This window comes from Homarus americanus, unplaced genomic scaffold (genome assembly GCF_018991925.1).
Source record: "Homarus americanus isolate GMGI-L3 unplaced genomic scaffold, GMGI_Hamer_2.0 scaffold30774, whole genome shotgun sequence".
Classification (NCBI taxonomy): domain Eukaryota; kingdom Metazoa; phylum Arthropoda; class Malacostraca; order Decapoda; family Nephropidae; genus Homarus; species Homarus americanus.
In genome coordinates, this window is record NW_024752147.1 from 54,432 (window position 1) to 78,210 (window position 23,779).

Here is a 23,779-nt window from a genome sequence, read left to right on the forward strand (position 1 = left end):
GAAAACTTAACTTAGGAACCTTTGAGAATCCATCTTTGTGTGGTAGCTTATGTGAGTCTGTCAGATACGTTCTCTCATCACCAGTTAGGAGGAAAACTTAACGTAGGAACCTTTGAGAATCCATCTTTATGTGATAGCTTAAGTGAGTCAGTTAGATACGTTCTCTCATCACCAGTTAGGAGGAAAACTTAACGTAGGAACCTTTGAGAATCCATCTTTATGTGGTAGCTTAAGTGAGTCAGTTAGATACGTTCTCACATCACCAGTTAGGAGGAAAACTTAACGTAGGAACCTTTGAGAATCCATCTTTGTATGGTAGCTTATGTGACTCTGTCAGATACGTTCTCTCATCACCAGTTAGGAGGAAAACTTAACGTAGGAACCTTTGAGAATCCATCTTTGTGTGGTAGCTTAAGTGAGTCAGTTAGATGCGTTCTCACATCACTAGTTAGGAGGATAATTTAATGTAGGAACCTTTGAGAATTCATCTTTGTGTGGTAGCTTAAGTGAGTCAGTTAGATACGTTCTCTTATCACCAGTTAGGAGGAAAACTTAACGTAGGAACCTTTAAGAATCCATCTTTGTGTGGTAGTTTAAGTGAGTCAGTTAGATGCGTTCTCACATCACTAGTTAGGAGGATAATTTAATGTAGGAACCTTTGAGAATTCATCTTTGTGTGGTAGTTTAAGTGAGTGAGTTAGATACGTTCTCATATCACCAGTTAGGAGGAAAACTTAACGTAGGAACCTTTGAGAATCCATCTTTGTGTGGTAGCTTAAGTGAGTCAGTTAGATACGTTCTCACCTCACCAGTTAGGAGGAAAACTTAACGTAGGAACCTTTTAGAGTCCATCTTTGTGTGGGAGCTTAAGTGAGTCAGTTAGATACGTTCTCACATCACCAGTTAGGAGGAAAACTTTACGTAGGAACCTTTGAGAATCCATCTTTGTGTGGTAGCTTAACTACGTCAGTTAGATACGTTCTCACATCACCAGTTAGGAGGAAAATTTAACGTAGGAACCTTTGAGAATCCTTCTTTGTGTGGTAGCTTAAGTGAGTCAGTTAGATACGTTCTCACATCACCAGTTAGGAGGAAAACTTAATGTAGGAACCTTTGAGCATCCATCTTTATGTGGTAGCTTAAGTGAGTCAGTTAGATACTTTCTCACATCACCAGTTAGGAGGAAAACTTAATGTAGGAACCTTTGAGAATCTATCTTTATGTGGTAGCTTAAGTGAGTCAGTTAGATACGTTCTCACATCACCAGTTAGGAGGAAAACTTAATGTAGGAACCTTTGAGAATCCATCTTTGTGTGGTAGCTTAAGTGAGTCAGTTAGATACGTTCTCACATCACCAGTTAGGAGGAAAACGTAGTGTAGGAACCTTTGATAATCCATCTTTGTGTGGTAGCTTATGTTAGTCTGTCAGATACATTCTCTCATCACCAGTTAGGAGGAAAACTTAACGTAGGAACCTTTGAGAATCCATCTTTGTGTGGTAGCTTAAGTGAGTCAGTTAGATACGTTTTCTTATCACCAGTTAGGAGGAAAACTTAACGTAGGAACCTTTAAGAATCCATCTTTGTGTGGTAGTTTAAGTGAGTCAGTTAGATATGTTCTCACATCACCAGTTAGGAGGATAATTTCATGTAGGAACCTTTGAGAATTCATCTTTGTATGGTAGTTTAAGTGAGTCAGTTAGATATGTTCTCACATCACCAGTTAGGAGGAAAACTTAACGTAGGAACCTTTGAGAATCCATCTTTGTGTGGTAGCTTAAGTGAGTCAGTTAGATACGTTCTCTTAAAACCAGTTAGGAGGAAAACTTAACGTAGGAACCTTTGAGAATCCATCTTTGTGTGGTAGCTTAAGTGAGTCAGTTAGACACGTTCTCACATCACCAGTTAGGAGGAAAACTTAACGTAGGAACCTTTAAGAATCCATCTTTGTGTGGTAGTTTAAGTGAGTCAGTTAGATACGTTCTCACATCACCAGTTAGGAGGAAAACTTAACATAGGAACCTTTAAGAATCCATCTTTGTGTGGTAGTTTAAGTGAGTCATTTAGATACGTTCTCACATCACCAGTTAGGAGGAAAACTTAACTTTGGAACCTTTGAGAATCCATCTTTGTGTGGTAGCTTAAGTGAGTCAGTTAGATACGTTCTCACATCACCAGTTAGGAGGAAAACTTAACGTAGGAGACCTTTAAGAATCCATCTTTGTGTGGTAGTTTAAGTGAGTCAGTTAGATACGTTCTCACATCACCAGTTAGGAGGAAAACTTTACGTAGGAACCTTTGAGAATCCATCTTTGTGTGGTTTCTTAACTACGTCAGTTAGATACGTTCTCACATCACCAGTTAGGAGGAAAACTTAACCTAGGAACCTTTGAGAATCCATCTTTGTGTGGTAGCTTAAGTGAGTCAGTTAGATACGTTCTCACATCACTAGTTTGGAGGAAACGTAGGAACCTTTGATAATCCATCTTTGTGTGGTAGCTTAAGTGAGTCAGTTAGATACGTTCTCACATCACCAGTTAGGAGGAAAACTTAACGTAGGAGACCTTTAAGAATCCATCTTTGTGTGGTAGTTTAAATGAGTCAGTTAGATACGTTCTCTCATTTCTAGTTAGGAGGATAATTTAATGTAGGAACCTTTGAGAATCCATCTATGTGTGGTAGCTTAAGTGAGTCAGTTAGATACGTTCTCACATCACCAATTAGGAGGAAAACTTAACATCTGCTATTGTGGTTAGGTTTGGTTAGGTAAAGTTTAGGCTAAGGTTAGGTTAGGTATTGTGTGTATGTATCTTACCACGCCCAAACCAATGTAGTTTCCCAAATCTCAAAGAGTCAAGTAAAATGATATAATGTAAAAATAATATAAAATTCAATAATATAACACATTGACCAAGATGGCGGCGACCTACTCTAGAGACTACGCTTCAGACGGGAGGATAACTGTTTATTATGACGTAAAAATCAGAATTGTTGATTTGTCCGATTGTTATCCTTGTCCGATTGTTGATCTGTCCGATTGTTGATCTGTCCGATTGTTGATCTGTCCGATTGTTGACCTGTCCGATTGTTGACATGTCTGATTGTTGACCTGTCCGATTGTTGACCTGTCCGATTGTTGACCTGTCCGATTGTTGACCTGTCCGATTGTTGACATGTCTGATTGTTGACCTGTCCGATTGTTGACCTCTCCGATTGTTGATCTCTCCGATTGTTGACCTGTCCGATTGTTGACCTGTCCGATTGTTGTCCTGTTCGATTGTTGACCTGTCCGATTGTTTACCTGTCCGATTGTTGACCTGTTCGATTGTTGATCTGTTCGATTGTTGACCTGTCCGATTGTTGACCTGTCCGATTGTTGATCTGTCCGATTGTATTGTACCTGTCCGATTGTTGGCTTATTGTTGACCTGTCCGATTGTTGACCTGTCCGATTGTAGACCTGTCCGATTGTTGGCCTGTCGATTGTTGACCTGTCCGATTGTTGACCATCCGATTGACCAGTCCGATTGTTGACCAGTCCGATTGTTGACCTGTCCGATTGTTGACCTATTCGATTGTTCATTTGTCCCGTCCGTTGACCTGTCCGATTGTTGACCCGTTCCGGTTGTTGACCTGTCCGATTGTTGACCTATTTGATTGTTGATTTGTCCGTGTTGACCTGTCCGATTGTTGACCTGTCCGATTGTTGACCCGTTCCGGTTGTTGACCTGTCCGATTGTTGACCTATTCGATTGTTGATTTGTCCGTGTTGACCTGTTCGATTGTTGATTTGTCCGTGTTGACCTGTCCGATTGTAGACTTGTCCGATTGTTGACCTGTCAGATTGTAGACCTGTCCGATTGTTGACCTGTCCGATTGTTGACCTATTCGATTGTTGATTTGTCCGTATTGACCTGTCCGATTGTTGACCTGTTCATGAGGGTTTGTTTTAGTTCTTTCTGTTTGACTTTTTTAAACTTAACCCCCTGTGACAACGGGTATCCATACGTTTATCCTTGAGCTTACAGACAATGGCACTTGCTTGTCTGTTAGTGCATCGGGGCTGTTTTCTTCCTGCATAGACAACAGTTCCCAGGGTGTCTGTGTATCTGTCAGCCACACAGACATTAGATCCCATGGTGTCTGTGTATCTGTCAGCCACACAGACATTAGATCCCAGGGTGTCTGTGTATCTGTTAGCCACACAGACATTAGATCCCAGGGTGTCTGTGATTCTGTTAGCCACACAGACATCATATCCCAGGGTGTCTGTGTATCTGTCAGCCACACAGAGATCATATCCCAGGGTGTCTGTGTATTTGTCAGCCACACAGACATCATATCCCAGGGTGTCTGTGTATCTGTCAGCCACATAGACTTCATATCCCAGGGTGTCTGTGTATCTGTCAGCCACACAGACATCATATCCCAGGGTGTCTGTGTATCTGTCAGCCACACAGACATCATATCCCAGGGTGTCTGTGTATCTGTCAGCCACACAGACTTCATATCCCAGGGTGTCTGTGTATCTGTCAGCCACATAGACATCAGATCCCAGGGTGTCTGTGTATCTGTTAGCCACACAGACATTAGATCCCAGGGTGTCTGTGATTCTGTTAGCCACACAGACATCATATCCCAGGGTGTCTGTGTATCTGTCAGCCACATAGACTTCATATCCCAGGGTGTCTGTGTATCTGTCAGCCACACAGACATCATATCCCAGGGTGTCTGTGTACCTGTTTGCCACACATATAAGCAAGCCTTGAGGGAGTGTTTTCTTTGCATGCGTCTTAGTTGCACCTCTTTAATTTTTCTCTCCTCAGAAGAAACATACATCATCAATATCTTGGAGTGAAGACGAGACACAGGCATCAGGGAACTTGAAGGACCAGGTAGGCTGTTATCTAATATCAGTCTTGGGTCACACATCATCACTATCTCTTATCAGATAACATAGGGGCTCGTATCTTTAAGGAAACAAAGTGTATATGTGCTAGTTTAGTGCTGTCTGTTTCACGTTACAGCTCTGTGTTTCACTTAACAGCTCTGTGTCCCACTTTATTTAGGCTGTGTTCCACTTTAGTGCTGTCTGTTTCACTTTACAGCTCTCTGTATCACTTTACAGCTCTGTGTCTCATTTTTTTTAGACTGTGTTCCACTCTAGAGCTTAGGGTTTTACTTTACATCTCTGTATTTCACTTTAATTAGACTGTGTTCCACTTTCGAGCTTCAGGTTTCACTTTACAGCTCTGTGTCTAACGTTTTTTAGACTGTTCCACTTTAGAACTTCAGGTTTCACTTTACAGCTCTGTATTTCACTTTATTTAGACGGTGTTCCACTTTAAAGCTTCAGGTTTCACTTTACAGCATTGTGTCTCACTTTTTTAGTCTGTGTTTCACTTTAGAGCTCTGTGCTTCAGTATAGAGCCTATTGCTTCACTATAGAGCACTGTGCTTCACTATAGAGCTCTGTGCTTCACTACAGAGCTCTGTGCTTCATTTTAGAGCTCTGTGCTTCACTATAGAGCTCTGCGCTTCACTATAAAGCTCTGTGCTCCATTTTAGAGCTCTGTGCTCCATTTTAGAGCTCTGTGTTTCAATATAGAGCTCTGTGCTTCACTGTAGAGCTCAGTGCTTCACTATAGAACTTAATATCATAGGTCCATGTATTATTTTAAAAGTCCGTGGTACATTTACAACATATTCTGTATAGAACACACATGCACTGTCCAGGACACATACGTACTGCCCAGAACACACATGTACTGCCCAGAACACACATGTACTGCCCAGAACACACATGTACTGCCCAGAACACACATGTACTGCCCAGAACACACATGTACTGCCCAGAACACACATGTACTGCCCAGAACACACATGTACTGTCCAGAACACACATGTACTGCCCAGAACACACATGTACTGCCCAGAACACACATGTACTGCCCAGAACACACATACTAGAACTGTTGCTGTCACTCGGAATCGAGTGTGACGTTCATCCAACATGATACAATGATATGAGCTAAAAGGCCGATACGAGACAGGTAGAGTCGTTCACAGATGTTGCCCATGTGAACGTCTCCGTCTAGTGTGGGAGGGGCGGCGGCAGCGTCTTTCCGGCGCTGGCGCTTGTCTGCGTCGGTTTGCAGTCGCATTAATTCGAAGGTATTGACACCTTCTCTTGTGGTGATCATCCAAGCGTTACAGTGTGGAGTGATCGTCTCCCAGGTGAGGGGGTCGATTTAGCACTTTTTCAGGTTTGTTTTAAGACTATCCTTATACCTTTTCAGTTGCCCGCCGGCGTTATATTTACTATTCATTAGGTGACTGTAAAGTAGCTGCTTTGACAGTCTACTGTCGTCCATGCGGGTGACATGCCTAGTCCAACGTAGTTGTTCATGGATAATGGTAGCCTCGATGCTCCTACAGTTGATGTCAGCAAGAATACTGGCATTTGTTCTCTTGTCTTCCCGGCAAACTCGGAGGATGGAACATAGACTACGTTGGCGAAAGTTTTCAAGTGCCTGAGGTGTCCTCTGTATGTGGCCCATGTCTCACTTCCATATAGCTTGGTGGGGAGGACCACTGCTTGATATACGTGTAACTTTGTAGATAATTTCTGCTCCCTACAGCTGAAGACAAGGGTACGGAGTCTGCCAAAGGCTTGAGATGCACATCTGATCCGATGTTGAATCTCTTCATTGATGTCCGCTGTGGTGGACAGGTGGGAGCCGAGTTACTGAAAGTGGGTAGCATTAGAGAGGGTAGTACCATTAAGCTGGATGGATGGCGGAGATATGGTTGGCCCAGGGGCAGGTTGAAAGAGAATCTGAGTCACGTACATTCACCTCAAGGCCGAAGTGTGCATATGCATTTGCATAGGTGTTCAGGATCTCCTGTAGGTCGCGTTTAGTGTAGGCAACAAGGGTAAGGTCGTCTGCATACTGAAGTTCTGAAATGGAAGCTGCTGACACCTTTTCTCCTGCATGGGAGCCGTCTTATTTTGAAAAGATCCTTCATCCGGCTCTCTATGTCCACCCTGCTGCCTAAATTTGCACTAGCACGAGTAAGGAAGGCAGCCAAGAAAATGGAAAAGAGATTTGGCGCTAGTACACATCCTTGTTTAACCCCTGTTTGGATGGGGAAGAACTCAGACTGGGTGCCATTGTGCAGGGACACTGCCGTTCATGCCGTCGTGGAGTTGCCTCACAATGGCGATTAACTTTTGTGGCCAGCCAAACCGGCTGAGGGTCCGCCAGAGGGCTTCCCCGTTGACCGAGTCGAAGGCCTTGGTTAGGTCGATAACTGCCATGTACAGGTCACGGCGCTGTTCTCTGCACTTTTCCTGTATCTGGCAGGCAACAAAGATCATGCCAATGGTGCCACGTGATGGTCTAAACTCACACTGAGATTCTGGGAGGAAGTTTTCCGCCTTAGGTAGTAGTCTGTTTAGGTGGACTCGGGTGATAATCTTGCCAGCTACGGACAGCAGCGAGATCCCGCGGTAGTTGCCACAGTCTGACTGGTCTCCCTTTTTCTTATAAATATTGACGATGGAGGCGTCTCTAAGAGCTTGGGGATTTCCTTCTTTTCCCATATATTCTCCAGGAGAGAGTGGAGACGGCAGGTAAGCAGAGGTCCTCCTGCTTTATACACCTCGGCTGGGTTATCATCAGGCCCTGAGGCTTTGTTATTTTCATCTGTTTGATGGCAGTAGTTATCTCATCCAGGGATGGCGGATAGCTGAGGTGGGTTAGCTTCAGATGCTGAGAGACCTGCTGGGGAGTCAGGACATCCACATCAGTGTTTCGGTTGAGCAACGAATGGTAGTGCTCTTTCCAGCAATGAAGGAGGCCTTCTTCGTCTTTAATTATGGAGTTACCGTCGGATGAGCAGAGGGGGGCTGTGCCATGAGTGATTAGCCCATAAAATGATTTAGTGGAATTGAAAAATTCGCGCATCTTGTGTTGATCTGCAAGTTTTTGCGTTTCACATGCTGTATTTTTAAACCAGTCGTTCTTTAGTTTGCGAAGTTCGCGCTGGGCTGCCGCTTTCTTCCTGCGTAAGGCATCAGCTTTGGTTCTAGATTGAGGGTTGTTGTGGTCAATTAAAGCAGCACGTTTATCATCAACGAGTACATTGATTTCCGGGTCATTTTCATCAAACAAGTCCTGGTGTATTCTTTCGACCTGGCCGAGGGTTTCTCTGCAGGTTTTTGTCATGATAGTGCCGAGAATACTCCATTCGGCACTGGGATTCGGGTTGTTTGTTGTTGGGTTGTTTATCAGCCCATGTTCGACCTGCTCTCTGAAATCATGTGCTACCACTGGATCCTCCGGATGCTTAGTGTTAAAACCTCTTCTGGAGGCGTGTTGCCTTCGTCGTTTTGGGGGGCCCTGAAGCGAGAGCCTGGCTCTGACGAGCATTGGTCAGGGATGAGGACACCTCGATGATCTCTTTCTCTGACAATGATGTAGTCAATGAGATGCCAGTGTTTGGATTGTGGGGGTTGCCACGATCACTTGAACTTATCGGCCTGCCTAAACAAGGTATTGGTGATAGTGAGGATGAGTGCAGCTCGCTAGCTGAGGAGTAGGAGGCCGGTGGGGTTACACTTGCCTAGTCCATTTCTCCCTGTGATTCCCTACCAAATGTCAGCATCTCTGCCAGCTCTGGCATTGAAGTCACCAAGGAGCACAACCTTATCTTCTCTGGGGGATAGAGGTTAGCACTCTGTCAAGGCCAGCGTAAAATGCCTCCTTGATGCCATCCTCCGCATCCAGTGTTGGGGCGTATGCACTGATGAAGAAGGCATGACGTGAGTGATTCAGTGGGACTCTGGGCGGCATGAGGTTCTCTTTGGTTCTAACAGGCATTTCAGTGAACCTGTGTAGGATGCATTGGCGGGTGGCAAAGTCAACTCCAAAACTGTTGTTTGTCTCTGCAGCAGGCTTACCCTAACAGAAGAAGATATAGCCAGACCCCCGTTCTGTGAGTCGACCCTCGTCTGGGAGCTGGGACTCACTAATGGCTGCCTGCAGTTCTTTCAGGACGCTCATTTGTGCCAGTATCCAGAAGGGTCCTGACTTTCCATGCAGCGACCATAAGAGGTGGTCTAGTTTGCTTTTGTTTTGAACTATGATTATAATAGTGTTTTCGACCGCATAAGGATGACCTTACTGGGTGCGGTTGACCACTCAGGTGAGCATTTAGGCAGACTATGTTTAGGTCACCTTTTCTAGCCCCCTCCCCTGTGCTCAGTCGCACAGACAGAGCCGGATTGCATTGCTGCCTAGATCCCAGTGCATATTGTAAACGACCATCTTCTCTGTGCCGCCCATGTGCAGAGTTGTGAGTAGAGACTCCCGGCAGCCATCTCTGCCTGTCCCCGTCGCCACTCGTCCATCGCCATTGGACTTTTGGGGGTATACAGTAGGTGTTTTGATGATGATGGGAGGAATGGTGAGCTGGATGATGGCTGTGTGTGAGTTGATTTATGTGGTGAGGCAGGAGCGCAGGCTGCAACCACACATCTTGGCTCTCCCTTTGCCTGATCCAGTGGTGCAAGTGTTGCAACGACAGGGAAGAGGGAGAGTTGCACACACATATACCGCTGTCTAGAACACACATGTACTGTCCAGAACACACATGTACTGTCCAGACCACACATGTACTGTCCAGAACACACATGTTCTGTCCAGAACATACATGTTCTCTCCAGAACACACATGTTCTGTCCAGAACATACATGTACTGTCCAGAGCACACAGGTACTGTCCAGAACACACATGTTCTCTCCAGAACACACAGGTACTGTCCAGAACACACATGTTCTGTCCAGAACACACAGGTACTGTCCAGAACACACATGTTCTGTCCAGAACACACAGGTACTGTCCTGAACACACATGGACTGTCCAGAACATACATGTACTGTCCAGAACATACATATACTGTCCAGAACACACAAGTACTGTCCAGAACACACATGTACTGTCCAGAACACACATGTTCTGTCCAGAACACAGAGGTACTGTCCTGAACACACATGGACTGTCCAGAACATACAGGTACTGTCCAGAACACACATGTACTGTCTAGAACACACATGTACTGTCCAGAACACACATGTACTGTCCAGAACACACGTGTTCTCTCCAGAACATACATGTACTGTCAAGAACATACATATACTGTCTAGAAAACACAGGTACTGTCCAGAACACACATGTTCTGTCCAGAACACACATGTACTGTCCAGAACACACATATTCTGTCCAGAACATACATGTTCTCTCCAGAACACACATGTTCTGTCCAGAACACACATGTTCTGTCCAGAACACACATGTACTGTCCAGAACACACATATTCTGTCCAGAACATAGATGTACTGTCCAGAGCACACAGGTACTGTCCAGAACACACATGTTCTCTCCAGAACACACATGTTCTGTCCAGAACATACATGTACTGACCAGAACATACAGGTACTGTCCAGAACACACATATACTGTCTAGAACACACATGTACTGTTCAGAACATACATGTACTGTCCAGAACACATATGTACTGTCCAGAACACACAGGTACTGTCCAGAACACACATGTACTGTCCAGAACACACATGTACTGTCCAGAACATACATGTACTGTCCAGAACACATATGTACTCTCCTGAACACACAGGTACTGTCCAGAACACACATGTACTGTCCAGAACACACAGGTACTGTCCAGAACACACAGGTACTGTCCAGAACACACAGGTACTGTCCAAAACATACATGTACTGGCCAGAACACACATGTACTGTCCAGAACATACAGGTACTGTCCAGAACACACATGTACTGTCTAGAACACACATGTACTGTCCAGAACACACATGTACTGTCTAGATCACACATGTACTGTCTAGAACACACATGTACTCTCCAGAACATACATGTACTGTCCAGAATATACATGTACTGTCCAGAACATACATGTACTGTCCAGAACACATATGTACTGTCCAGAACACACAGGTACTGTCCAGAACACACAGGTACTATCCAGAACACACAGGTATTTTGGGTTCAGAACATGTTAAGGTACTGTCTAAAACTTATATGTACTGTCCAGAACACACATGTACTGTCCAGAACATACATGTACTGTCCAGAACACACATGTACTGTCCAGAACACACATGGACTGTCCAGAACACACATGTACTGTCCAGAACATACAGGTACTGTCCAGAACACACATGTACTGTCTAGAACACACATGTACTGTCCAGAACATATAGGTACTGTCCAGAACACACTTGTACTGTCTAGAACACACATGTACTGTCCATAACACACATGTTCTGTCCAGAACATACAGGTACTGTCCAAAACACACTTGTACTGTCCAGAACACATGTACTGTCCAGAACACACAGGTACTGTCCAAAACATACATGTACTGTCCAGAACACACATGTACTGTCCAGAACATACAGGTACTGTCCAGAACACACATGTACTGTCTAGAACACACATGTACTGTCCATAACACACATATTCTGTCCAGAACATACAGGTACTGTCCAGAACACACTTGTACTGTCTAGAACACACATGTACTGTCCAGAATACACAGGTACTGTCCAGAACACGCAGGTATTGTCCAGAACACACATGTCTCGCTATAGAACTTCCATGTCTCGCTATAGAACTTCCATGTCTCGCTATAGAACTTCCATGTCTCGCTATAGAACTTCCATGTCTCGCTATAGAACTTCCATGTTCCTGCCATAGAATCCTTAGTCCCACAGAACCTCCATGTCTGCACAGAGAACTCCCAGGTCCTGCCATAGAACTTCCATGTCCACAGAACCTCCATGTCCTGCCATAGAACTTCCCACAAACCTGCCACAGAACCCATGTCTCGCCACAGAACCTCCACAACCCGCTACAGAACCTACGTTCTCAGAGAGAAATCATGTCTCAACAGAATCCTCCATGTTCTGCCACAGAACTCCATGTCTCTGCCATAGAACTTCCATATCTCGCCAGGAATCTCCACAGCCTGCCATAGAACCCCATGTTCCGTTACAGAACTTGCTAAACCCCGCCATAGAATCACGTCTCAAGTTATAGAATTTATGTCTCAATATAGAATTTATGTTCCCTGCCATAGAATTCCATGTCTCACAACCCCATGTTCCCTGCCATAGAACCCATAAACCTCTGCTGCAGAATTTATATGTCTCTCATTATAGAATTTGTTCCAAGCAGAACTTCCATGTCTCGCTATAGAACTTCCATGTCTCGCTATAGAACTTCCATGTCTCGCTATAGAACTTCCATGTCTCGCTATAGAACTTCCATGTCTCGCTATAGAACTTCCATGTCTCGCTATAGAACTTCCATATCTCGCTATAGAACTTCCATGTCTCGCTATAGAACTTCCATGTCTCGCTATAGAACTTCCATGTCTCGCTATAGAACTTCCATGTCTCGCTATAGAACTTCCATGTCTCGCTATAGAACTTCCATATCTCGCTATAGAACTTCCATGTCTCGCTATAGAACTTCCATGTCTCGCTATAGAACTTCCATGTCTCGCTATAGAACCTCCATGTCTCGCTGTAGAACTTCCATGTCTCGCTGTAGAACTTCCATGTCTCGTACTTTAACTTTTTCTGACTGATATTCATGTAAAAATTGGAGTTAAAAGTAAAAATAGGAGTCAAAAGTAAAAGTAGGAGTAAAAAGTAAAAGTAAGAGTAAAAAGTAAAAGTAGGAGTAAGAAGTAAAAATAGGAGTTAAAATAAAAAGTAGGAGTCAAAAGTATAAGTAGGAGTAAAAAGTAAAAGTAAAATTAGGAATTAAAAGTAAAAGTAGGAGTCAAAAGTAAAAGTAAGAGTAAAAAGTAAAAGTAGGAGTAAGAAGTAAAAATAGGAGTTAAAATAAAAAGTAGGAGTCAAAAGTAAAAGTAGGAATTAAAAGTAAAAGTAGAAGTCAAAAGTAAAAATAGGAGTCAAAAGTAAATGTAAAAATGGGAATTAAAAGTAAAAGTAGGAGTCAAAAGTTAAAGTACGAGTAAAAAGTAAAAGTAAAAATAGGAATTCAAAGTAAAAGTAGGAGTCAAAAGTATAAGTAAAAGTAGGAGTCAAAAGTAAAAATAGGAGTTAAAAGTAAAAATCGGAGTCAAAAGTAAAAGTAAAAATAAGAGTTAGAAGTAAAAATAGAAGTAAAAATTAAAGGAGTGAAAAGTAAAAATAGGAGTGAAAAGTAAAAGTAGGAGTTTAGGATAGGTTAGGTTGGGTGTGTTGTGTTGTGGTGTGAAATATCTGGTGAAATGACATGTTGGTATAGCTACAGACACACATACGTGCACTTACTGTATATACACACATACATGTACACAAATATAAACACACACACACACACACACAATAACTTTTCTGAATGTGAAATTGAATGAACTTTATAAGCTCAAGGAACTTTGGTTTATGTTACCTTGGTTTATGTTACCTTGGTTTATGTTACTTAGGTTTGTTACCTTGGTTTACGTTACCTCGGTTTATGTTACCTTGGTTTATGTTACTTTGGTTTATGTTACCTTGGTTCGTGTTACGTTGGTTTGTTACCTTGGTTTATGTTACCTTGGTTTATGTTACTTTGGTTTATGTTACCTTGGTTTATGTTACCTTGGTTTATGTTACTTTGGTTTATGTTACTTTGGTTCATGTTATGTTACCTTGGTTTATGTTACCTTGGTTTATGTTACCTTGGTTTATGTTACCTTGGTTTATGTTACTTTGGTTCATGTTACCTTGGTTTATGTTACCTTGGTTTATGTTACCTTGGTTTATGTTACCTTGGTTTATGTTACCTTGGTTTATGTTACTTTGGTTTATGTTATGTTGGTTTATGTTACCTTGGTTTATGTTACCTTGGTTTATGTTACCTTGGTTTATGTTACCTTGGTTTATGTTACCTTGGTTTATGTTACTTTGGTTCATGTTACTTGGTTTATGTTACCTTGGTTTATGTTACTTTTATGTTACCTTGGTTTATGGTTTATGTTACTTTGGTTCATGTTACGGTTTATGTTACCTTGGTTATGTTACTTGTTTATGTTACCTTGGTTTATGTTACCTTGGTTTATGTTACCTTGGTTTATATTACCTTGGTTTATGTTACTTTGGTTCATGTTACGTTAGTTTATGTTACCTTGGTTTATGTTACTTTGGTTTATGTTACCTTGGTTTATGTTACCTTGGTTTATGTTACTTTGGTTTATGTTACTTTGGTTCATGTTACTTGGTTTATGTTACCTTGGTTTATGTTACCTTGGTTTATGTTACCTTGGTTTATATTACCTTGGTTTATGTTACTTTGGTTCATGTTACGTTAGTTTATGTTACCTTGGTTTATGTTACTTTGGTTTATGTTACCTTGGTTTATATTACCTTGGTTTATGTTACCTTGGTTTATGTTACCTTGGTTTGTGTTACTTGGTTTATGTTGCTTTGGTTTATGTTACCTTGGTTTATGTTACCTTGGTTTATGTTACTTTGGTTTATGTTACCTTGGTTTATGTTATGTTGGTTTATGTTACCTAGGTTTATGTTACCTTGGTTTATGTTACCTTGGTTTATGTTACTTTGGTTCATGTTACCTTGGTTTATGTTACGTTGGTTTATGTTACGTTGGTTTATGTTACCTTGGTTTATGTTACCTTGGTTTATGTTACCTTGGTTTATGTTACTTTGGTTCATGTTACCTTGGTTTATGTTACGTTGGTTTATGTTACGTTGGTTTATGTTACTTTGGTTTATGTTACCTTGGTTTATGTTACCTTGGTTTATGTTACCTTGGTTTATGTTACTTTGGTTTATGTTACCTTGGTTTATGTTACCTTGGTTTATGTTACGTTGGTTTATGTTAACTTGGTTTATGTTATGTTGGTTTATGTTACCTTGGTTTATGTTACCTTGGTTTATGTTACCTTGGTTTATGTTACCTTGGTTTATGTTATGTTGGTTTATGTTACCTTGGTTTATGTTATGTTGGTTTATGTTACCTTGGTTTGTGTTACGTGGTTTATGTTACCTTGGTTTATGTTACCTTGGTTTATGTTACCTTGGTTTATGTTACGTTGGTTTATGTTACCTTGGTTTATGTTACCTTGGTTTATGTTATGTTGGTTTATGTTACCTTGGTTTATGTTACGTTGGTTTATGTTATGTTGGTTTATGTTACCTTGGTTTATGTTACCTTGGTTTATGTTATGTTGGTTTATGTTACCTTGGTTTATGTTACGTTGGTTTATGTTACCTTGGTTTATGTTACGTTGGTTTATGTTACCTTGGTTTATGTTACGTTGGTTTATGTTACGTTGGTTTATGTTACATTGGTTTATGTTACCTTGGTTTATTTTACGTTGGTTTATGTTACATTGGTTTATGTTACGTTGGTTTATGTTACCTTGGTTTATGTTACCTTGGTTTATGTTACGTTGGTTTATGTTACGTTGGTTTATGTTACGTTGGTTTATGTTACATTGGTTTATGTTACCTTGGTTTATGTTACCTTGGTTTATGTTACCTTGGTTTATGTTACGTTGGTTTATGTTACGTTGGTTTATGTTACCTTGGTTTATGTTACGTTGGTTTATGTTACCTTGGTTTGTTTTACATTGATTTATGTTTACTTGGTTTAGGTTAGGTTGGGTTTAGGTCAGTTTGGTTTAGGTTAGGTTAGATTAAGTTAAATTAGATAAGTTAAATAATACAAGTTAGGTTAAGTTATATGAAGTTAGATCAAGTTAATTTACATTAGGTTTGTTTAAGTTAGGTTAGGTTAGGTTAGGTTAGGTTAAGTTAAGTTAGGTTTGTTTAAGTTAGGTTGGGTTAAGTTATATTATGGTAAGTTAAGTTAAGTTGGGGAGGTTAAGATTAATTTAAGTTAGGTTAGGTTAAGTTAGGTTAGGTTAGGATTAGTGGATTTAACTGCAGTCGCTTAACTCATAGTATATTGTGTTTGTGATTACAGAGGCCCTTGATGTTTGTGTTTACAGAGTCCCTTGATGTTTGTGTTTACAGAGTCCCTTGATGTTTGTGTTTACAGAGTCCCTTGATGTTTGTGTTTACAGAGTCCCTTGATGTTTGTGTTTACAGAGTCCCTTGATGTTTGTGTTCACAGAGTCCCTTGATGCTGTGTTTACAGAGTCCCTTGATGTTTGTGTTTACAGAGGCCCTTGATGTTTGTGTTTACAGAGTCCCTTGATGTTTGTGTTTACAGAGTCCCTTGATGTTTGTGTTTACAGAGTCCCTTGATGTTTGTGTTTACAGAGTCCCTTGATGTTTGTGTTTACAGAGTCCCTTGATGTTTGTGTTTACAGAGTCCCTTGATGTTTGTGTTTACAGAGTCCCTTGATGTTTGTGTTTACAGAGTCCCTTGATGTTTGTGTTTACAGAGTCCCTTGATGTTTGTGTTTACAGAGACCCTTGATGTTTGTGTTTACAGAGTCCCTTGATGTTTGTGTTTACAGAGTCCCTTGATGCTGTGTTTACAGAGTCCCTTGATGTTTGTGTATACAGATTCCCTTGATGTTTGTGTTTACAGAGTCCCTTGATGTTTGTGTTTACAGAGTCCCTTGATGTTTGTGTTTACAGAGTCCCTTGATGTTTGTGTTTACAGAGTCCCTTGATGTTTGTGTTTACAGAGTCCCTTGTCCCTTGATGTTTTTGCTAAGAATATTAGACTGCTTGAGATTATTTCTCGTTTTCTTTGCTTGGAGTAATTTGCTGGTTCCCGTTTTCTTTGCTTGGAGTAATTTGCTGGTTCCCGTTTTCTTTGCTTGGAGTAATTTGCTGGTTCCCGTTTTCTTTGCTTGGAGTAATTTGCTGGTTCCCGTTTTCTTTGCTTGGGGTAATTTGCTGTTTCCCGTTTTCTTTGCTTGGAGTAATTTGCTGGTTCCCGTTTCATTGCTAGAAGTTGTTTACCGTTTTCTGTTTTAAGCTTCCAGGCCATATTTGCATTGCTAATAACATAAAACCATTGAGGATAACACAATATACTGTTGATGCGGAAAATTAGTTTGTCAATTAATAGAATCTTTATAATTAAATATGTCCTTGTGGTATTTTTTTTTTAATTGAAGTTTTTTAATGTATGAGGAAGTGTGTGTGTATGTGTGTGTGTGTGTGTGTGTGTGTGTGTGTGTGTGTGTGTGTGTGTGTGTGTGTAAATTGTGTTAAAATGGACAAAAACTTGTTATTTCTTAAGTAAAATACACACACACACATACACATATACACACACACATATACACACACACACATATACACACACACACACACACACATATATATATATATATATAATTCGTGGTTTATATATTCCAGGGATACACTTGGCTGAAAGACAAAGCAGGTAGTGAAGATGGCAGGAAGCAGCAGGCAAGATTACGGGAGCTGGCACAATTAGCAGAACGTCTTGGCTGCACTCTGACCCAACTCTCAGTAGCATGGAGCATGAAGAACGAAAACCTACATTGCGTTTTGATTGGTGCAGCTACTGTCGAGCAGCTCTTAGAGAATATCAACTCCTTGCAGGTGATGTTGTCTGTCTGTCTGTCTCTCTCTCTCTCTCTCTCTCTCTCTCTCTCTCTCTCTCTCTTTGTCTGTCTCTGATCATTATTTCTCGTTGTATCTCTCTGTCTAGTCTCTCTCTCTAGTTCTGTCTGTCTAATCTTTTCTATCCCTCTCTTTCTCTCTCTCTCTCTCTCGAAGACAGTGGTTCTTAACCTTTTTACTACCACGCCCCCTCTAGGAATTGGTCCTTCCCTCCACGCCCCCCTTGTATCTATGAATAAAATTCCCTCCCAGAATTTAAAGAAAAATGAAAAATATTGTGTTTTTAGTCTTTTTATTGAGTATAAATTAGTGAGATACTTGACACTGCTTCTTCGCTACTAGTTCTTGAATGCGTGGTTGAATGCCAGAGAGAGCACAACGTAAATCCCATTCAACGTTCAGCCTGTTTCTGTACTTGGTCTTGACAGCAACGAGCGTGGAAAATGCAGCTTCACAAAGATACGTGGATCCGAACATAGTTAGAATCCGAAGAGCCTGATGTGAGATCAGAGGGTAAACAGGAAGGTACTTGACCCAGAACGTCTCAAGATCCAGTTCTTTGAAGTCTTCCTTAGCTGTGGAGTTGAACTTCAACTCAAGAAACTCCTCTTGCACTTCATCCGAAACATCAGCTACTTCACATTGAAATGGGTTCCTGATGAATTTCCAGGCCTCACGCTTCTCATCTATCTCTGGGAAGTATCTGATGAATTCTGTTTTCAAGTCAGTTAGATGAGTGATTATTTGTTTCTTTAACTCAGAATCAAGGTTACCGTGAATGAGAGCAGAATCCAAGTTACTAAAACTGGCTGTATTTCCCTGCTGAATTCGACACTTCCAGAGTTCTAGATACTAAGGATTCACGATGAAGTATGCAGTGTGTACCTACAACAGACGGATTTTTTCTTTCACCATTGTAATGAATCCAGACTGCAGACCAATCATGGCTGGAGCTCCATCAGTGCACACCCCTACCAGCGAGTCCCACGAAAGTTGGGTTTCCTGAAAGAAGTTTGATACATCATGAAAAATAGCTGCTGCTGTTGTACAACTTTCCATGGGGTGACAGAACAGCATTTCCTCTTTTACACTGTTGCCTGACACGAAAACAGCATTTCCTCTTTTACACTGTTGCCTGACACGAAACGAGCATACATCAGTAGCTGAGAACACTGAGCGTTGTCAGCCGTTTCGTCACACTGGATGGCAAAAACAGGAGAATCTCGTACTTGGTCGAGAATTTAATCTTTGATGTCTTGAGACAATTCATCGATCCTTCCCTTGACTGTATCGTTTGATAGTGAAATTTGGGAAAGCTTGTCTTTTCCCAGAACGAGTTCTGTTGCACGGAGTATGCTTGGTTTCTCATAAAACCAAGCATACTCCGTGCTCTTTGCAATCAACATGGCGATCTCATAGGAAGCCTCAACAACCTTTGAAGTTTGTTGCCGAAATGACCCACTGCCGTCCAACTTAACTTGCTTCAAGGAGTGTCTTTTTGTTTCAAAGAATGCCTTGGGCTTGTGTTGTCCTCAAGTGGCGTTCCAAGCGTGAGGGCCGCATTCCATCATTGCTCAGAGTCTTGTAACATATCACACGCTGGGGGACCTCTGTGTCACCCTTTTGGAGAGACACGATTCCAAATCGAATATATTCGTCAAGATACTTCCGCTTCTTTGCACTCATTGCGAAGTATTTGATGTGCAGTGGACAACACAAATGTGTGAACAAAACATAAGGCACGTGTCAGGTAAGACAAACATCACCACGTGCTCATGAACACCACAACATCATGATAATCACAACCACATGATCAATAACAAACATATGATCGTAAAGTTCGTAAACACTACAAGTGACTACAATTATACATGATCATAAACACCACCATATCATTAACAAACATCACATGATCATAAACACCACATGATTATTAACAAGCATCAATGATCACAACATGATCATAAGCACCACTACATGATCATAAACACCACCACATAATTATTAAGTAAATATTAACAAACACCACAACATTATAGTAAACACATCATGATCATAAACACATGATTATTAAGAAACAAATCAATATCATCATAAATACAACTTTACCATAACCACCTGTTACCACCACATGATTTTAAGCACCACCAACTTCTGATAAAATACAAACGGAATTCAAAACTTGCGAATAACCAACAGAGCAACACATGCGTGTTCACAATTCACCAATAAACTTATGGCTGCTTACTATTTTTAGGTAAATATAACAACTGGGATAAAAGATACCTCAACAGCCTTTACTGAATAAATGTGAGAGAAGAGGAATTATTGCCACGGACGTGTGGAGAAGACTGGGAGAGAACGGGGCTCACCAGTCACCAACGAGCAGTATACAGGTCCAGGAAGGGTTAACCCCTTCCCCCCCTCATGGGTTTCAAGGGATAGGGAGGGGGGTCAATAAGTACAGAAAATGGTAAGCCCTAAGTCAAAAAAGTAGCCAATAGAAAACTAAAGTTATAAGGCGATACTTTTGCATTTTTTCATAAACTTCTCAATATTAGCCCACGCTCTTGTTAAGAGAATAAAAACTATAATTATAATTAGAGAAATTCCTTCTTTTCCCGAGGGCTTGCGCCCCCCTGGAAATTACTGACGCCACCCAGGTTAAGAACCACTGCTCTAAGACAATCATCTGTCTTTTTCTTATCTCTCTTTTCTCTCTTTTCAGGTGACTCTTTGATAAGTATTTTTCTATCACTCTATATTTCCCTTCTACTTTGGGACGATGACTTGTAACGTTCATCAGCTAGTGAGTTACTCTCCCACCTTGGCAGGATACTAGTTCAACCAGGTATTAGGCTTCTCAAAGATGCTTCCCTGAACTGAGACATGACACCATTAAGACCTCCCAATTGTAACTAATCTTAACATTTCACAATCCTAATTTCTCTTTACCCAAATAGTAGATGAACCAAATTATCCACATTCCTAGTGCAGCCACTATGAACTGGGGCCTATCAGGACCGTGTGGCATAAAGAATGGGCCCTTGAAGGACTGAGACCCCTAAGGACTAGGGGGGCCTATTAGGACTGTGATATTGATTCTCATGGTGGACACATCTTCACATTACACAGGTTTTACCCAAGCTGAAGCCAGATCACATCGCAGAGTTGGAGCGAATTCTCGACAACAAGCCCGTTCGTCCTCCCATAGTATCGACTTTGGCGCAAAGATGACAAGAGCTTGCAGCGCAGGGTCTTGAGGAAGAGAGTGAGGAGGTAATGTGTAAGTGTGTGAGAGAATTAACGATTCAGTGTGATAGAGAGAGAGAATGGGAGTGAGAGAGGGTTAGTTTAGGGAGATGGGTGGGCTCGTAAGATAGAACAACCCGGTGTTTACTGTTAATTCCCTCATCTCAATAATCTCACTCTTGTGGTTGGGTGTTTTGGAGGGTACAGATACAACACCCACTGGTTAAGGAGAGTAAGAATACCTTAACTGCGAACCAGCTTCCTTTAGGCTGTGGATCGAGTGATGTATTCCCACACCCAACACAAACATATGACATTGGAGGCAATCATACACACTCATACAGTCAAATCATACAGTTAGGATATACAGTTACTCATACAGTCACTCAAACGGTCTTACAAAGTCAGTCACACAGTTGCAGTCGTTTCCTCAGTCGTTCTGGAGCGTGTTGTACTTGCCATACAGTCATTCATAATGTCATACAGTCAAACAACCACCGTCATACACAGTTGACACTCAATCAACAGTCAACATTCACGACTTTCATACCCACTGTAGGTTAGGTTAGGATGATAAATATTTTTCTATGTATGATAAATATTCCTCTATGTATGATCTAGATTCCTTCACTCAACTCATCCCAATAACTTGAGTTCAATCTAGTTAAGGTAGAGTCTCAGTGTTAAGTGAAGGTGTCCAGTTAAGGTAGAGTCTCAGTGTTAAGTGAAGGTGTCTAGTTAAGGTAGAGTCTCAGTGTTAAGTGAAGGTGTCTAGTTAAGGTAGAGTCTCAGTGTTAAGTGAAGGTATCTAGTTAAGGTAGAGTCTCAGTGTTAAGTGAAGGTATCTAGTTAAGGTAGAGTCTCAGTGTTAAGTGAAGGTATCTAGTAAGGTAGAGTCTCAGTGTTAAATGAAGGTGTCTAGTTAAGGTAGAGTCTCAGTGTTAAGTGAAGGTATCTAGTTAAGGTAGAGTCTCAGTGTTAAGTGAAGGTATCTAGATAAGGTAGATTCTTAGTGTTAAGTGAAGGTATCTAGATAAGGTAGAGTCTCAGTGTTAAGTGAAGGTATCTAGTTAAGGTAGAGTCTTAGTGTTAAGTGACGGTATCTAGTTTAGGTAGAGTCTCAGTGTTAAGTGAAGGTATCTAGTTAAGGTAAAGTCTTAGTGTTAAATGAAGGTATCTAGTTAAGGTAGAGTCTCAGTGTTAAGTGAAGGTATCTAGTTATGGTAGAGTCTCGGAAAAAATAATGAAAATGTGTTGAGATGTTTTACTAAAATTTATATATATATATATATATATATATATATATATATATATATATATATATATATATATATATATATATATATATATATATATATATATATATATATATATCAGTAAACTTAACCTAACCTAACCTAGCCTGACCTAACCTGTTGTCTTCGGGAGGTTTTCAGTGAACCGCGTTGTTTTATCAATAAAAATAGCAACTATCATTCAAAGTTGAATGAATTTACTTAATAAACAGGCTATATTATGTGGCTTGTCGGGTACCATTAAGTACAGTATGTGTCAACTTAAGTATGATAGTTGGAATGTTTAGTTAGGTGTGGAAGATTGTTAGTTAAGGATATGTCTGTGTATGTGTGTGTGTTTTGGGAGGGTATTGTGTAAAGTTTGCTAGTATAGAGAGAGTCAGGCATAGATTCCATTTTTTCTCCATTTTTAGTTCAGTTTTTTGCTTTTGCTGTTTAGTGATTGTGTGGTCGTTGTCATGTAAAAGATGGTGACTGTTGTAGTTAGCACTGCTTGTTTCGTTTAGCATAATTTACTGTTTACTCACGACCACAAACCTGTTAAGCCTCATTATAAAGTTTCCCAGTCTCGATGCCAAGCACAAGTTTTGAGTTGTAATACACTTTAACCCTTGAGTACGATAATTTAACCCCTTGAGTACAATAATTTAACCCCTTGAGTACAATAATTTAACCCCTTGAGTACGATAATTTAACCCCTTGAGTACGATAATTTAACCCCTTGAGTACGAAGAATTAGCCCCTTGAGTACGATGAACTAACCCTCGAATACAATGTCTGAACCTTTCGCTAATACTCGGTGGGTTTAGTCATCGTACTCGGGGATAATTCTACGTACTCAGGAGATTAAGTCATCGTACTCAAGAGGTTAATTCTTCGTACTCAGGAGGTTAAGTCATCGTACTCAAGGGGTTAAAGTCAGTCTTGAGGGATTGATATTGCCATAGAAATTATCCCCTTGGGTACAGTGATCATAAGGTAAAGACATCTTAAGGAGCTAGACTATCTTAAATCCCATTATTCCAGTCACCTTATTCAAAACCTAATGTGCATAATGGATTTGGAGAGATTAACCCCTTAAGAACTGTTCAAGGAAGATTAAAACTCATCCCTGAGGTTTAATTTCTTGTGAGACTTTGCCCAGTGGGGGAAGGCAAACAGGGCGAGCGCTTCGTCTCCAAAAACTCCCCTAGAAAACGTCTCACCGTTTCAACAAGTGAGGTTGTGGTAGGTTAGGTCGTAACTAACTCCTGTATAAGTAACCTATTTTCTCTTATTTTGTTCCCTCTTTTTCAGGAATCTGCGCCTAAAACTCCCTTCTGTGTCATCATGTAAAGATTTCGTTACCCCTTGTGCTGAACGCTGTGATGTGGTCGCAGCTAACCTCAACATCACCATAACAACAACAGATTTTTCGTGTTCGTCTCCACATGATGTTTACCTCCCGTGTTCATTACCTTCTCCCATCATGCAATAGATCGCTGAGGCGTGTGTTGGTTACCTCTTATGATAGACGATATTAGGAAAGGAAAACACTAAGAAGAGATTAGACCATTATTTTTATCTTTAACCTAACCTAACTAAATCTAACCTAAGCTA

At 41.0% G+C, this 23,779-nt stretch overlaps 1 long non-coding RNA gene across 3 annotated transcripts; it reads left to right on the forward strand.

Moving 5' to 3' along the window:
- Nucleotides 1–4,801: 4,801 nt before the first annotated feature.
- LOC121854976 lies at nt 4,802–23,779 on the forward strand. Of its 3 annotated transcripts, none has more exons than XR_006086672.1 (4): nt 4,802–4,893; nt 17,403–17,612; nt 20,769–20,919; nt 23,477–23,779. It is a non-coding gene; the product is annotated as an uncharacterized LOC121854976 (long non-coding RNA). The 3 variants fall into 3 exon arrangements; XR_006086671.1 differs by having other exon boundaries at nt 20,769–20,912; XR_006086673.1 differs by having other exon boundaries at nt 20,769–20,904.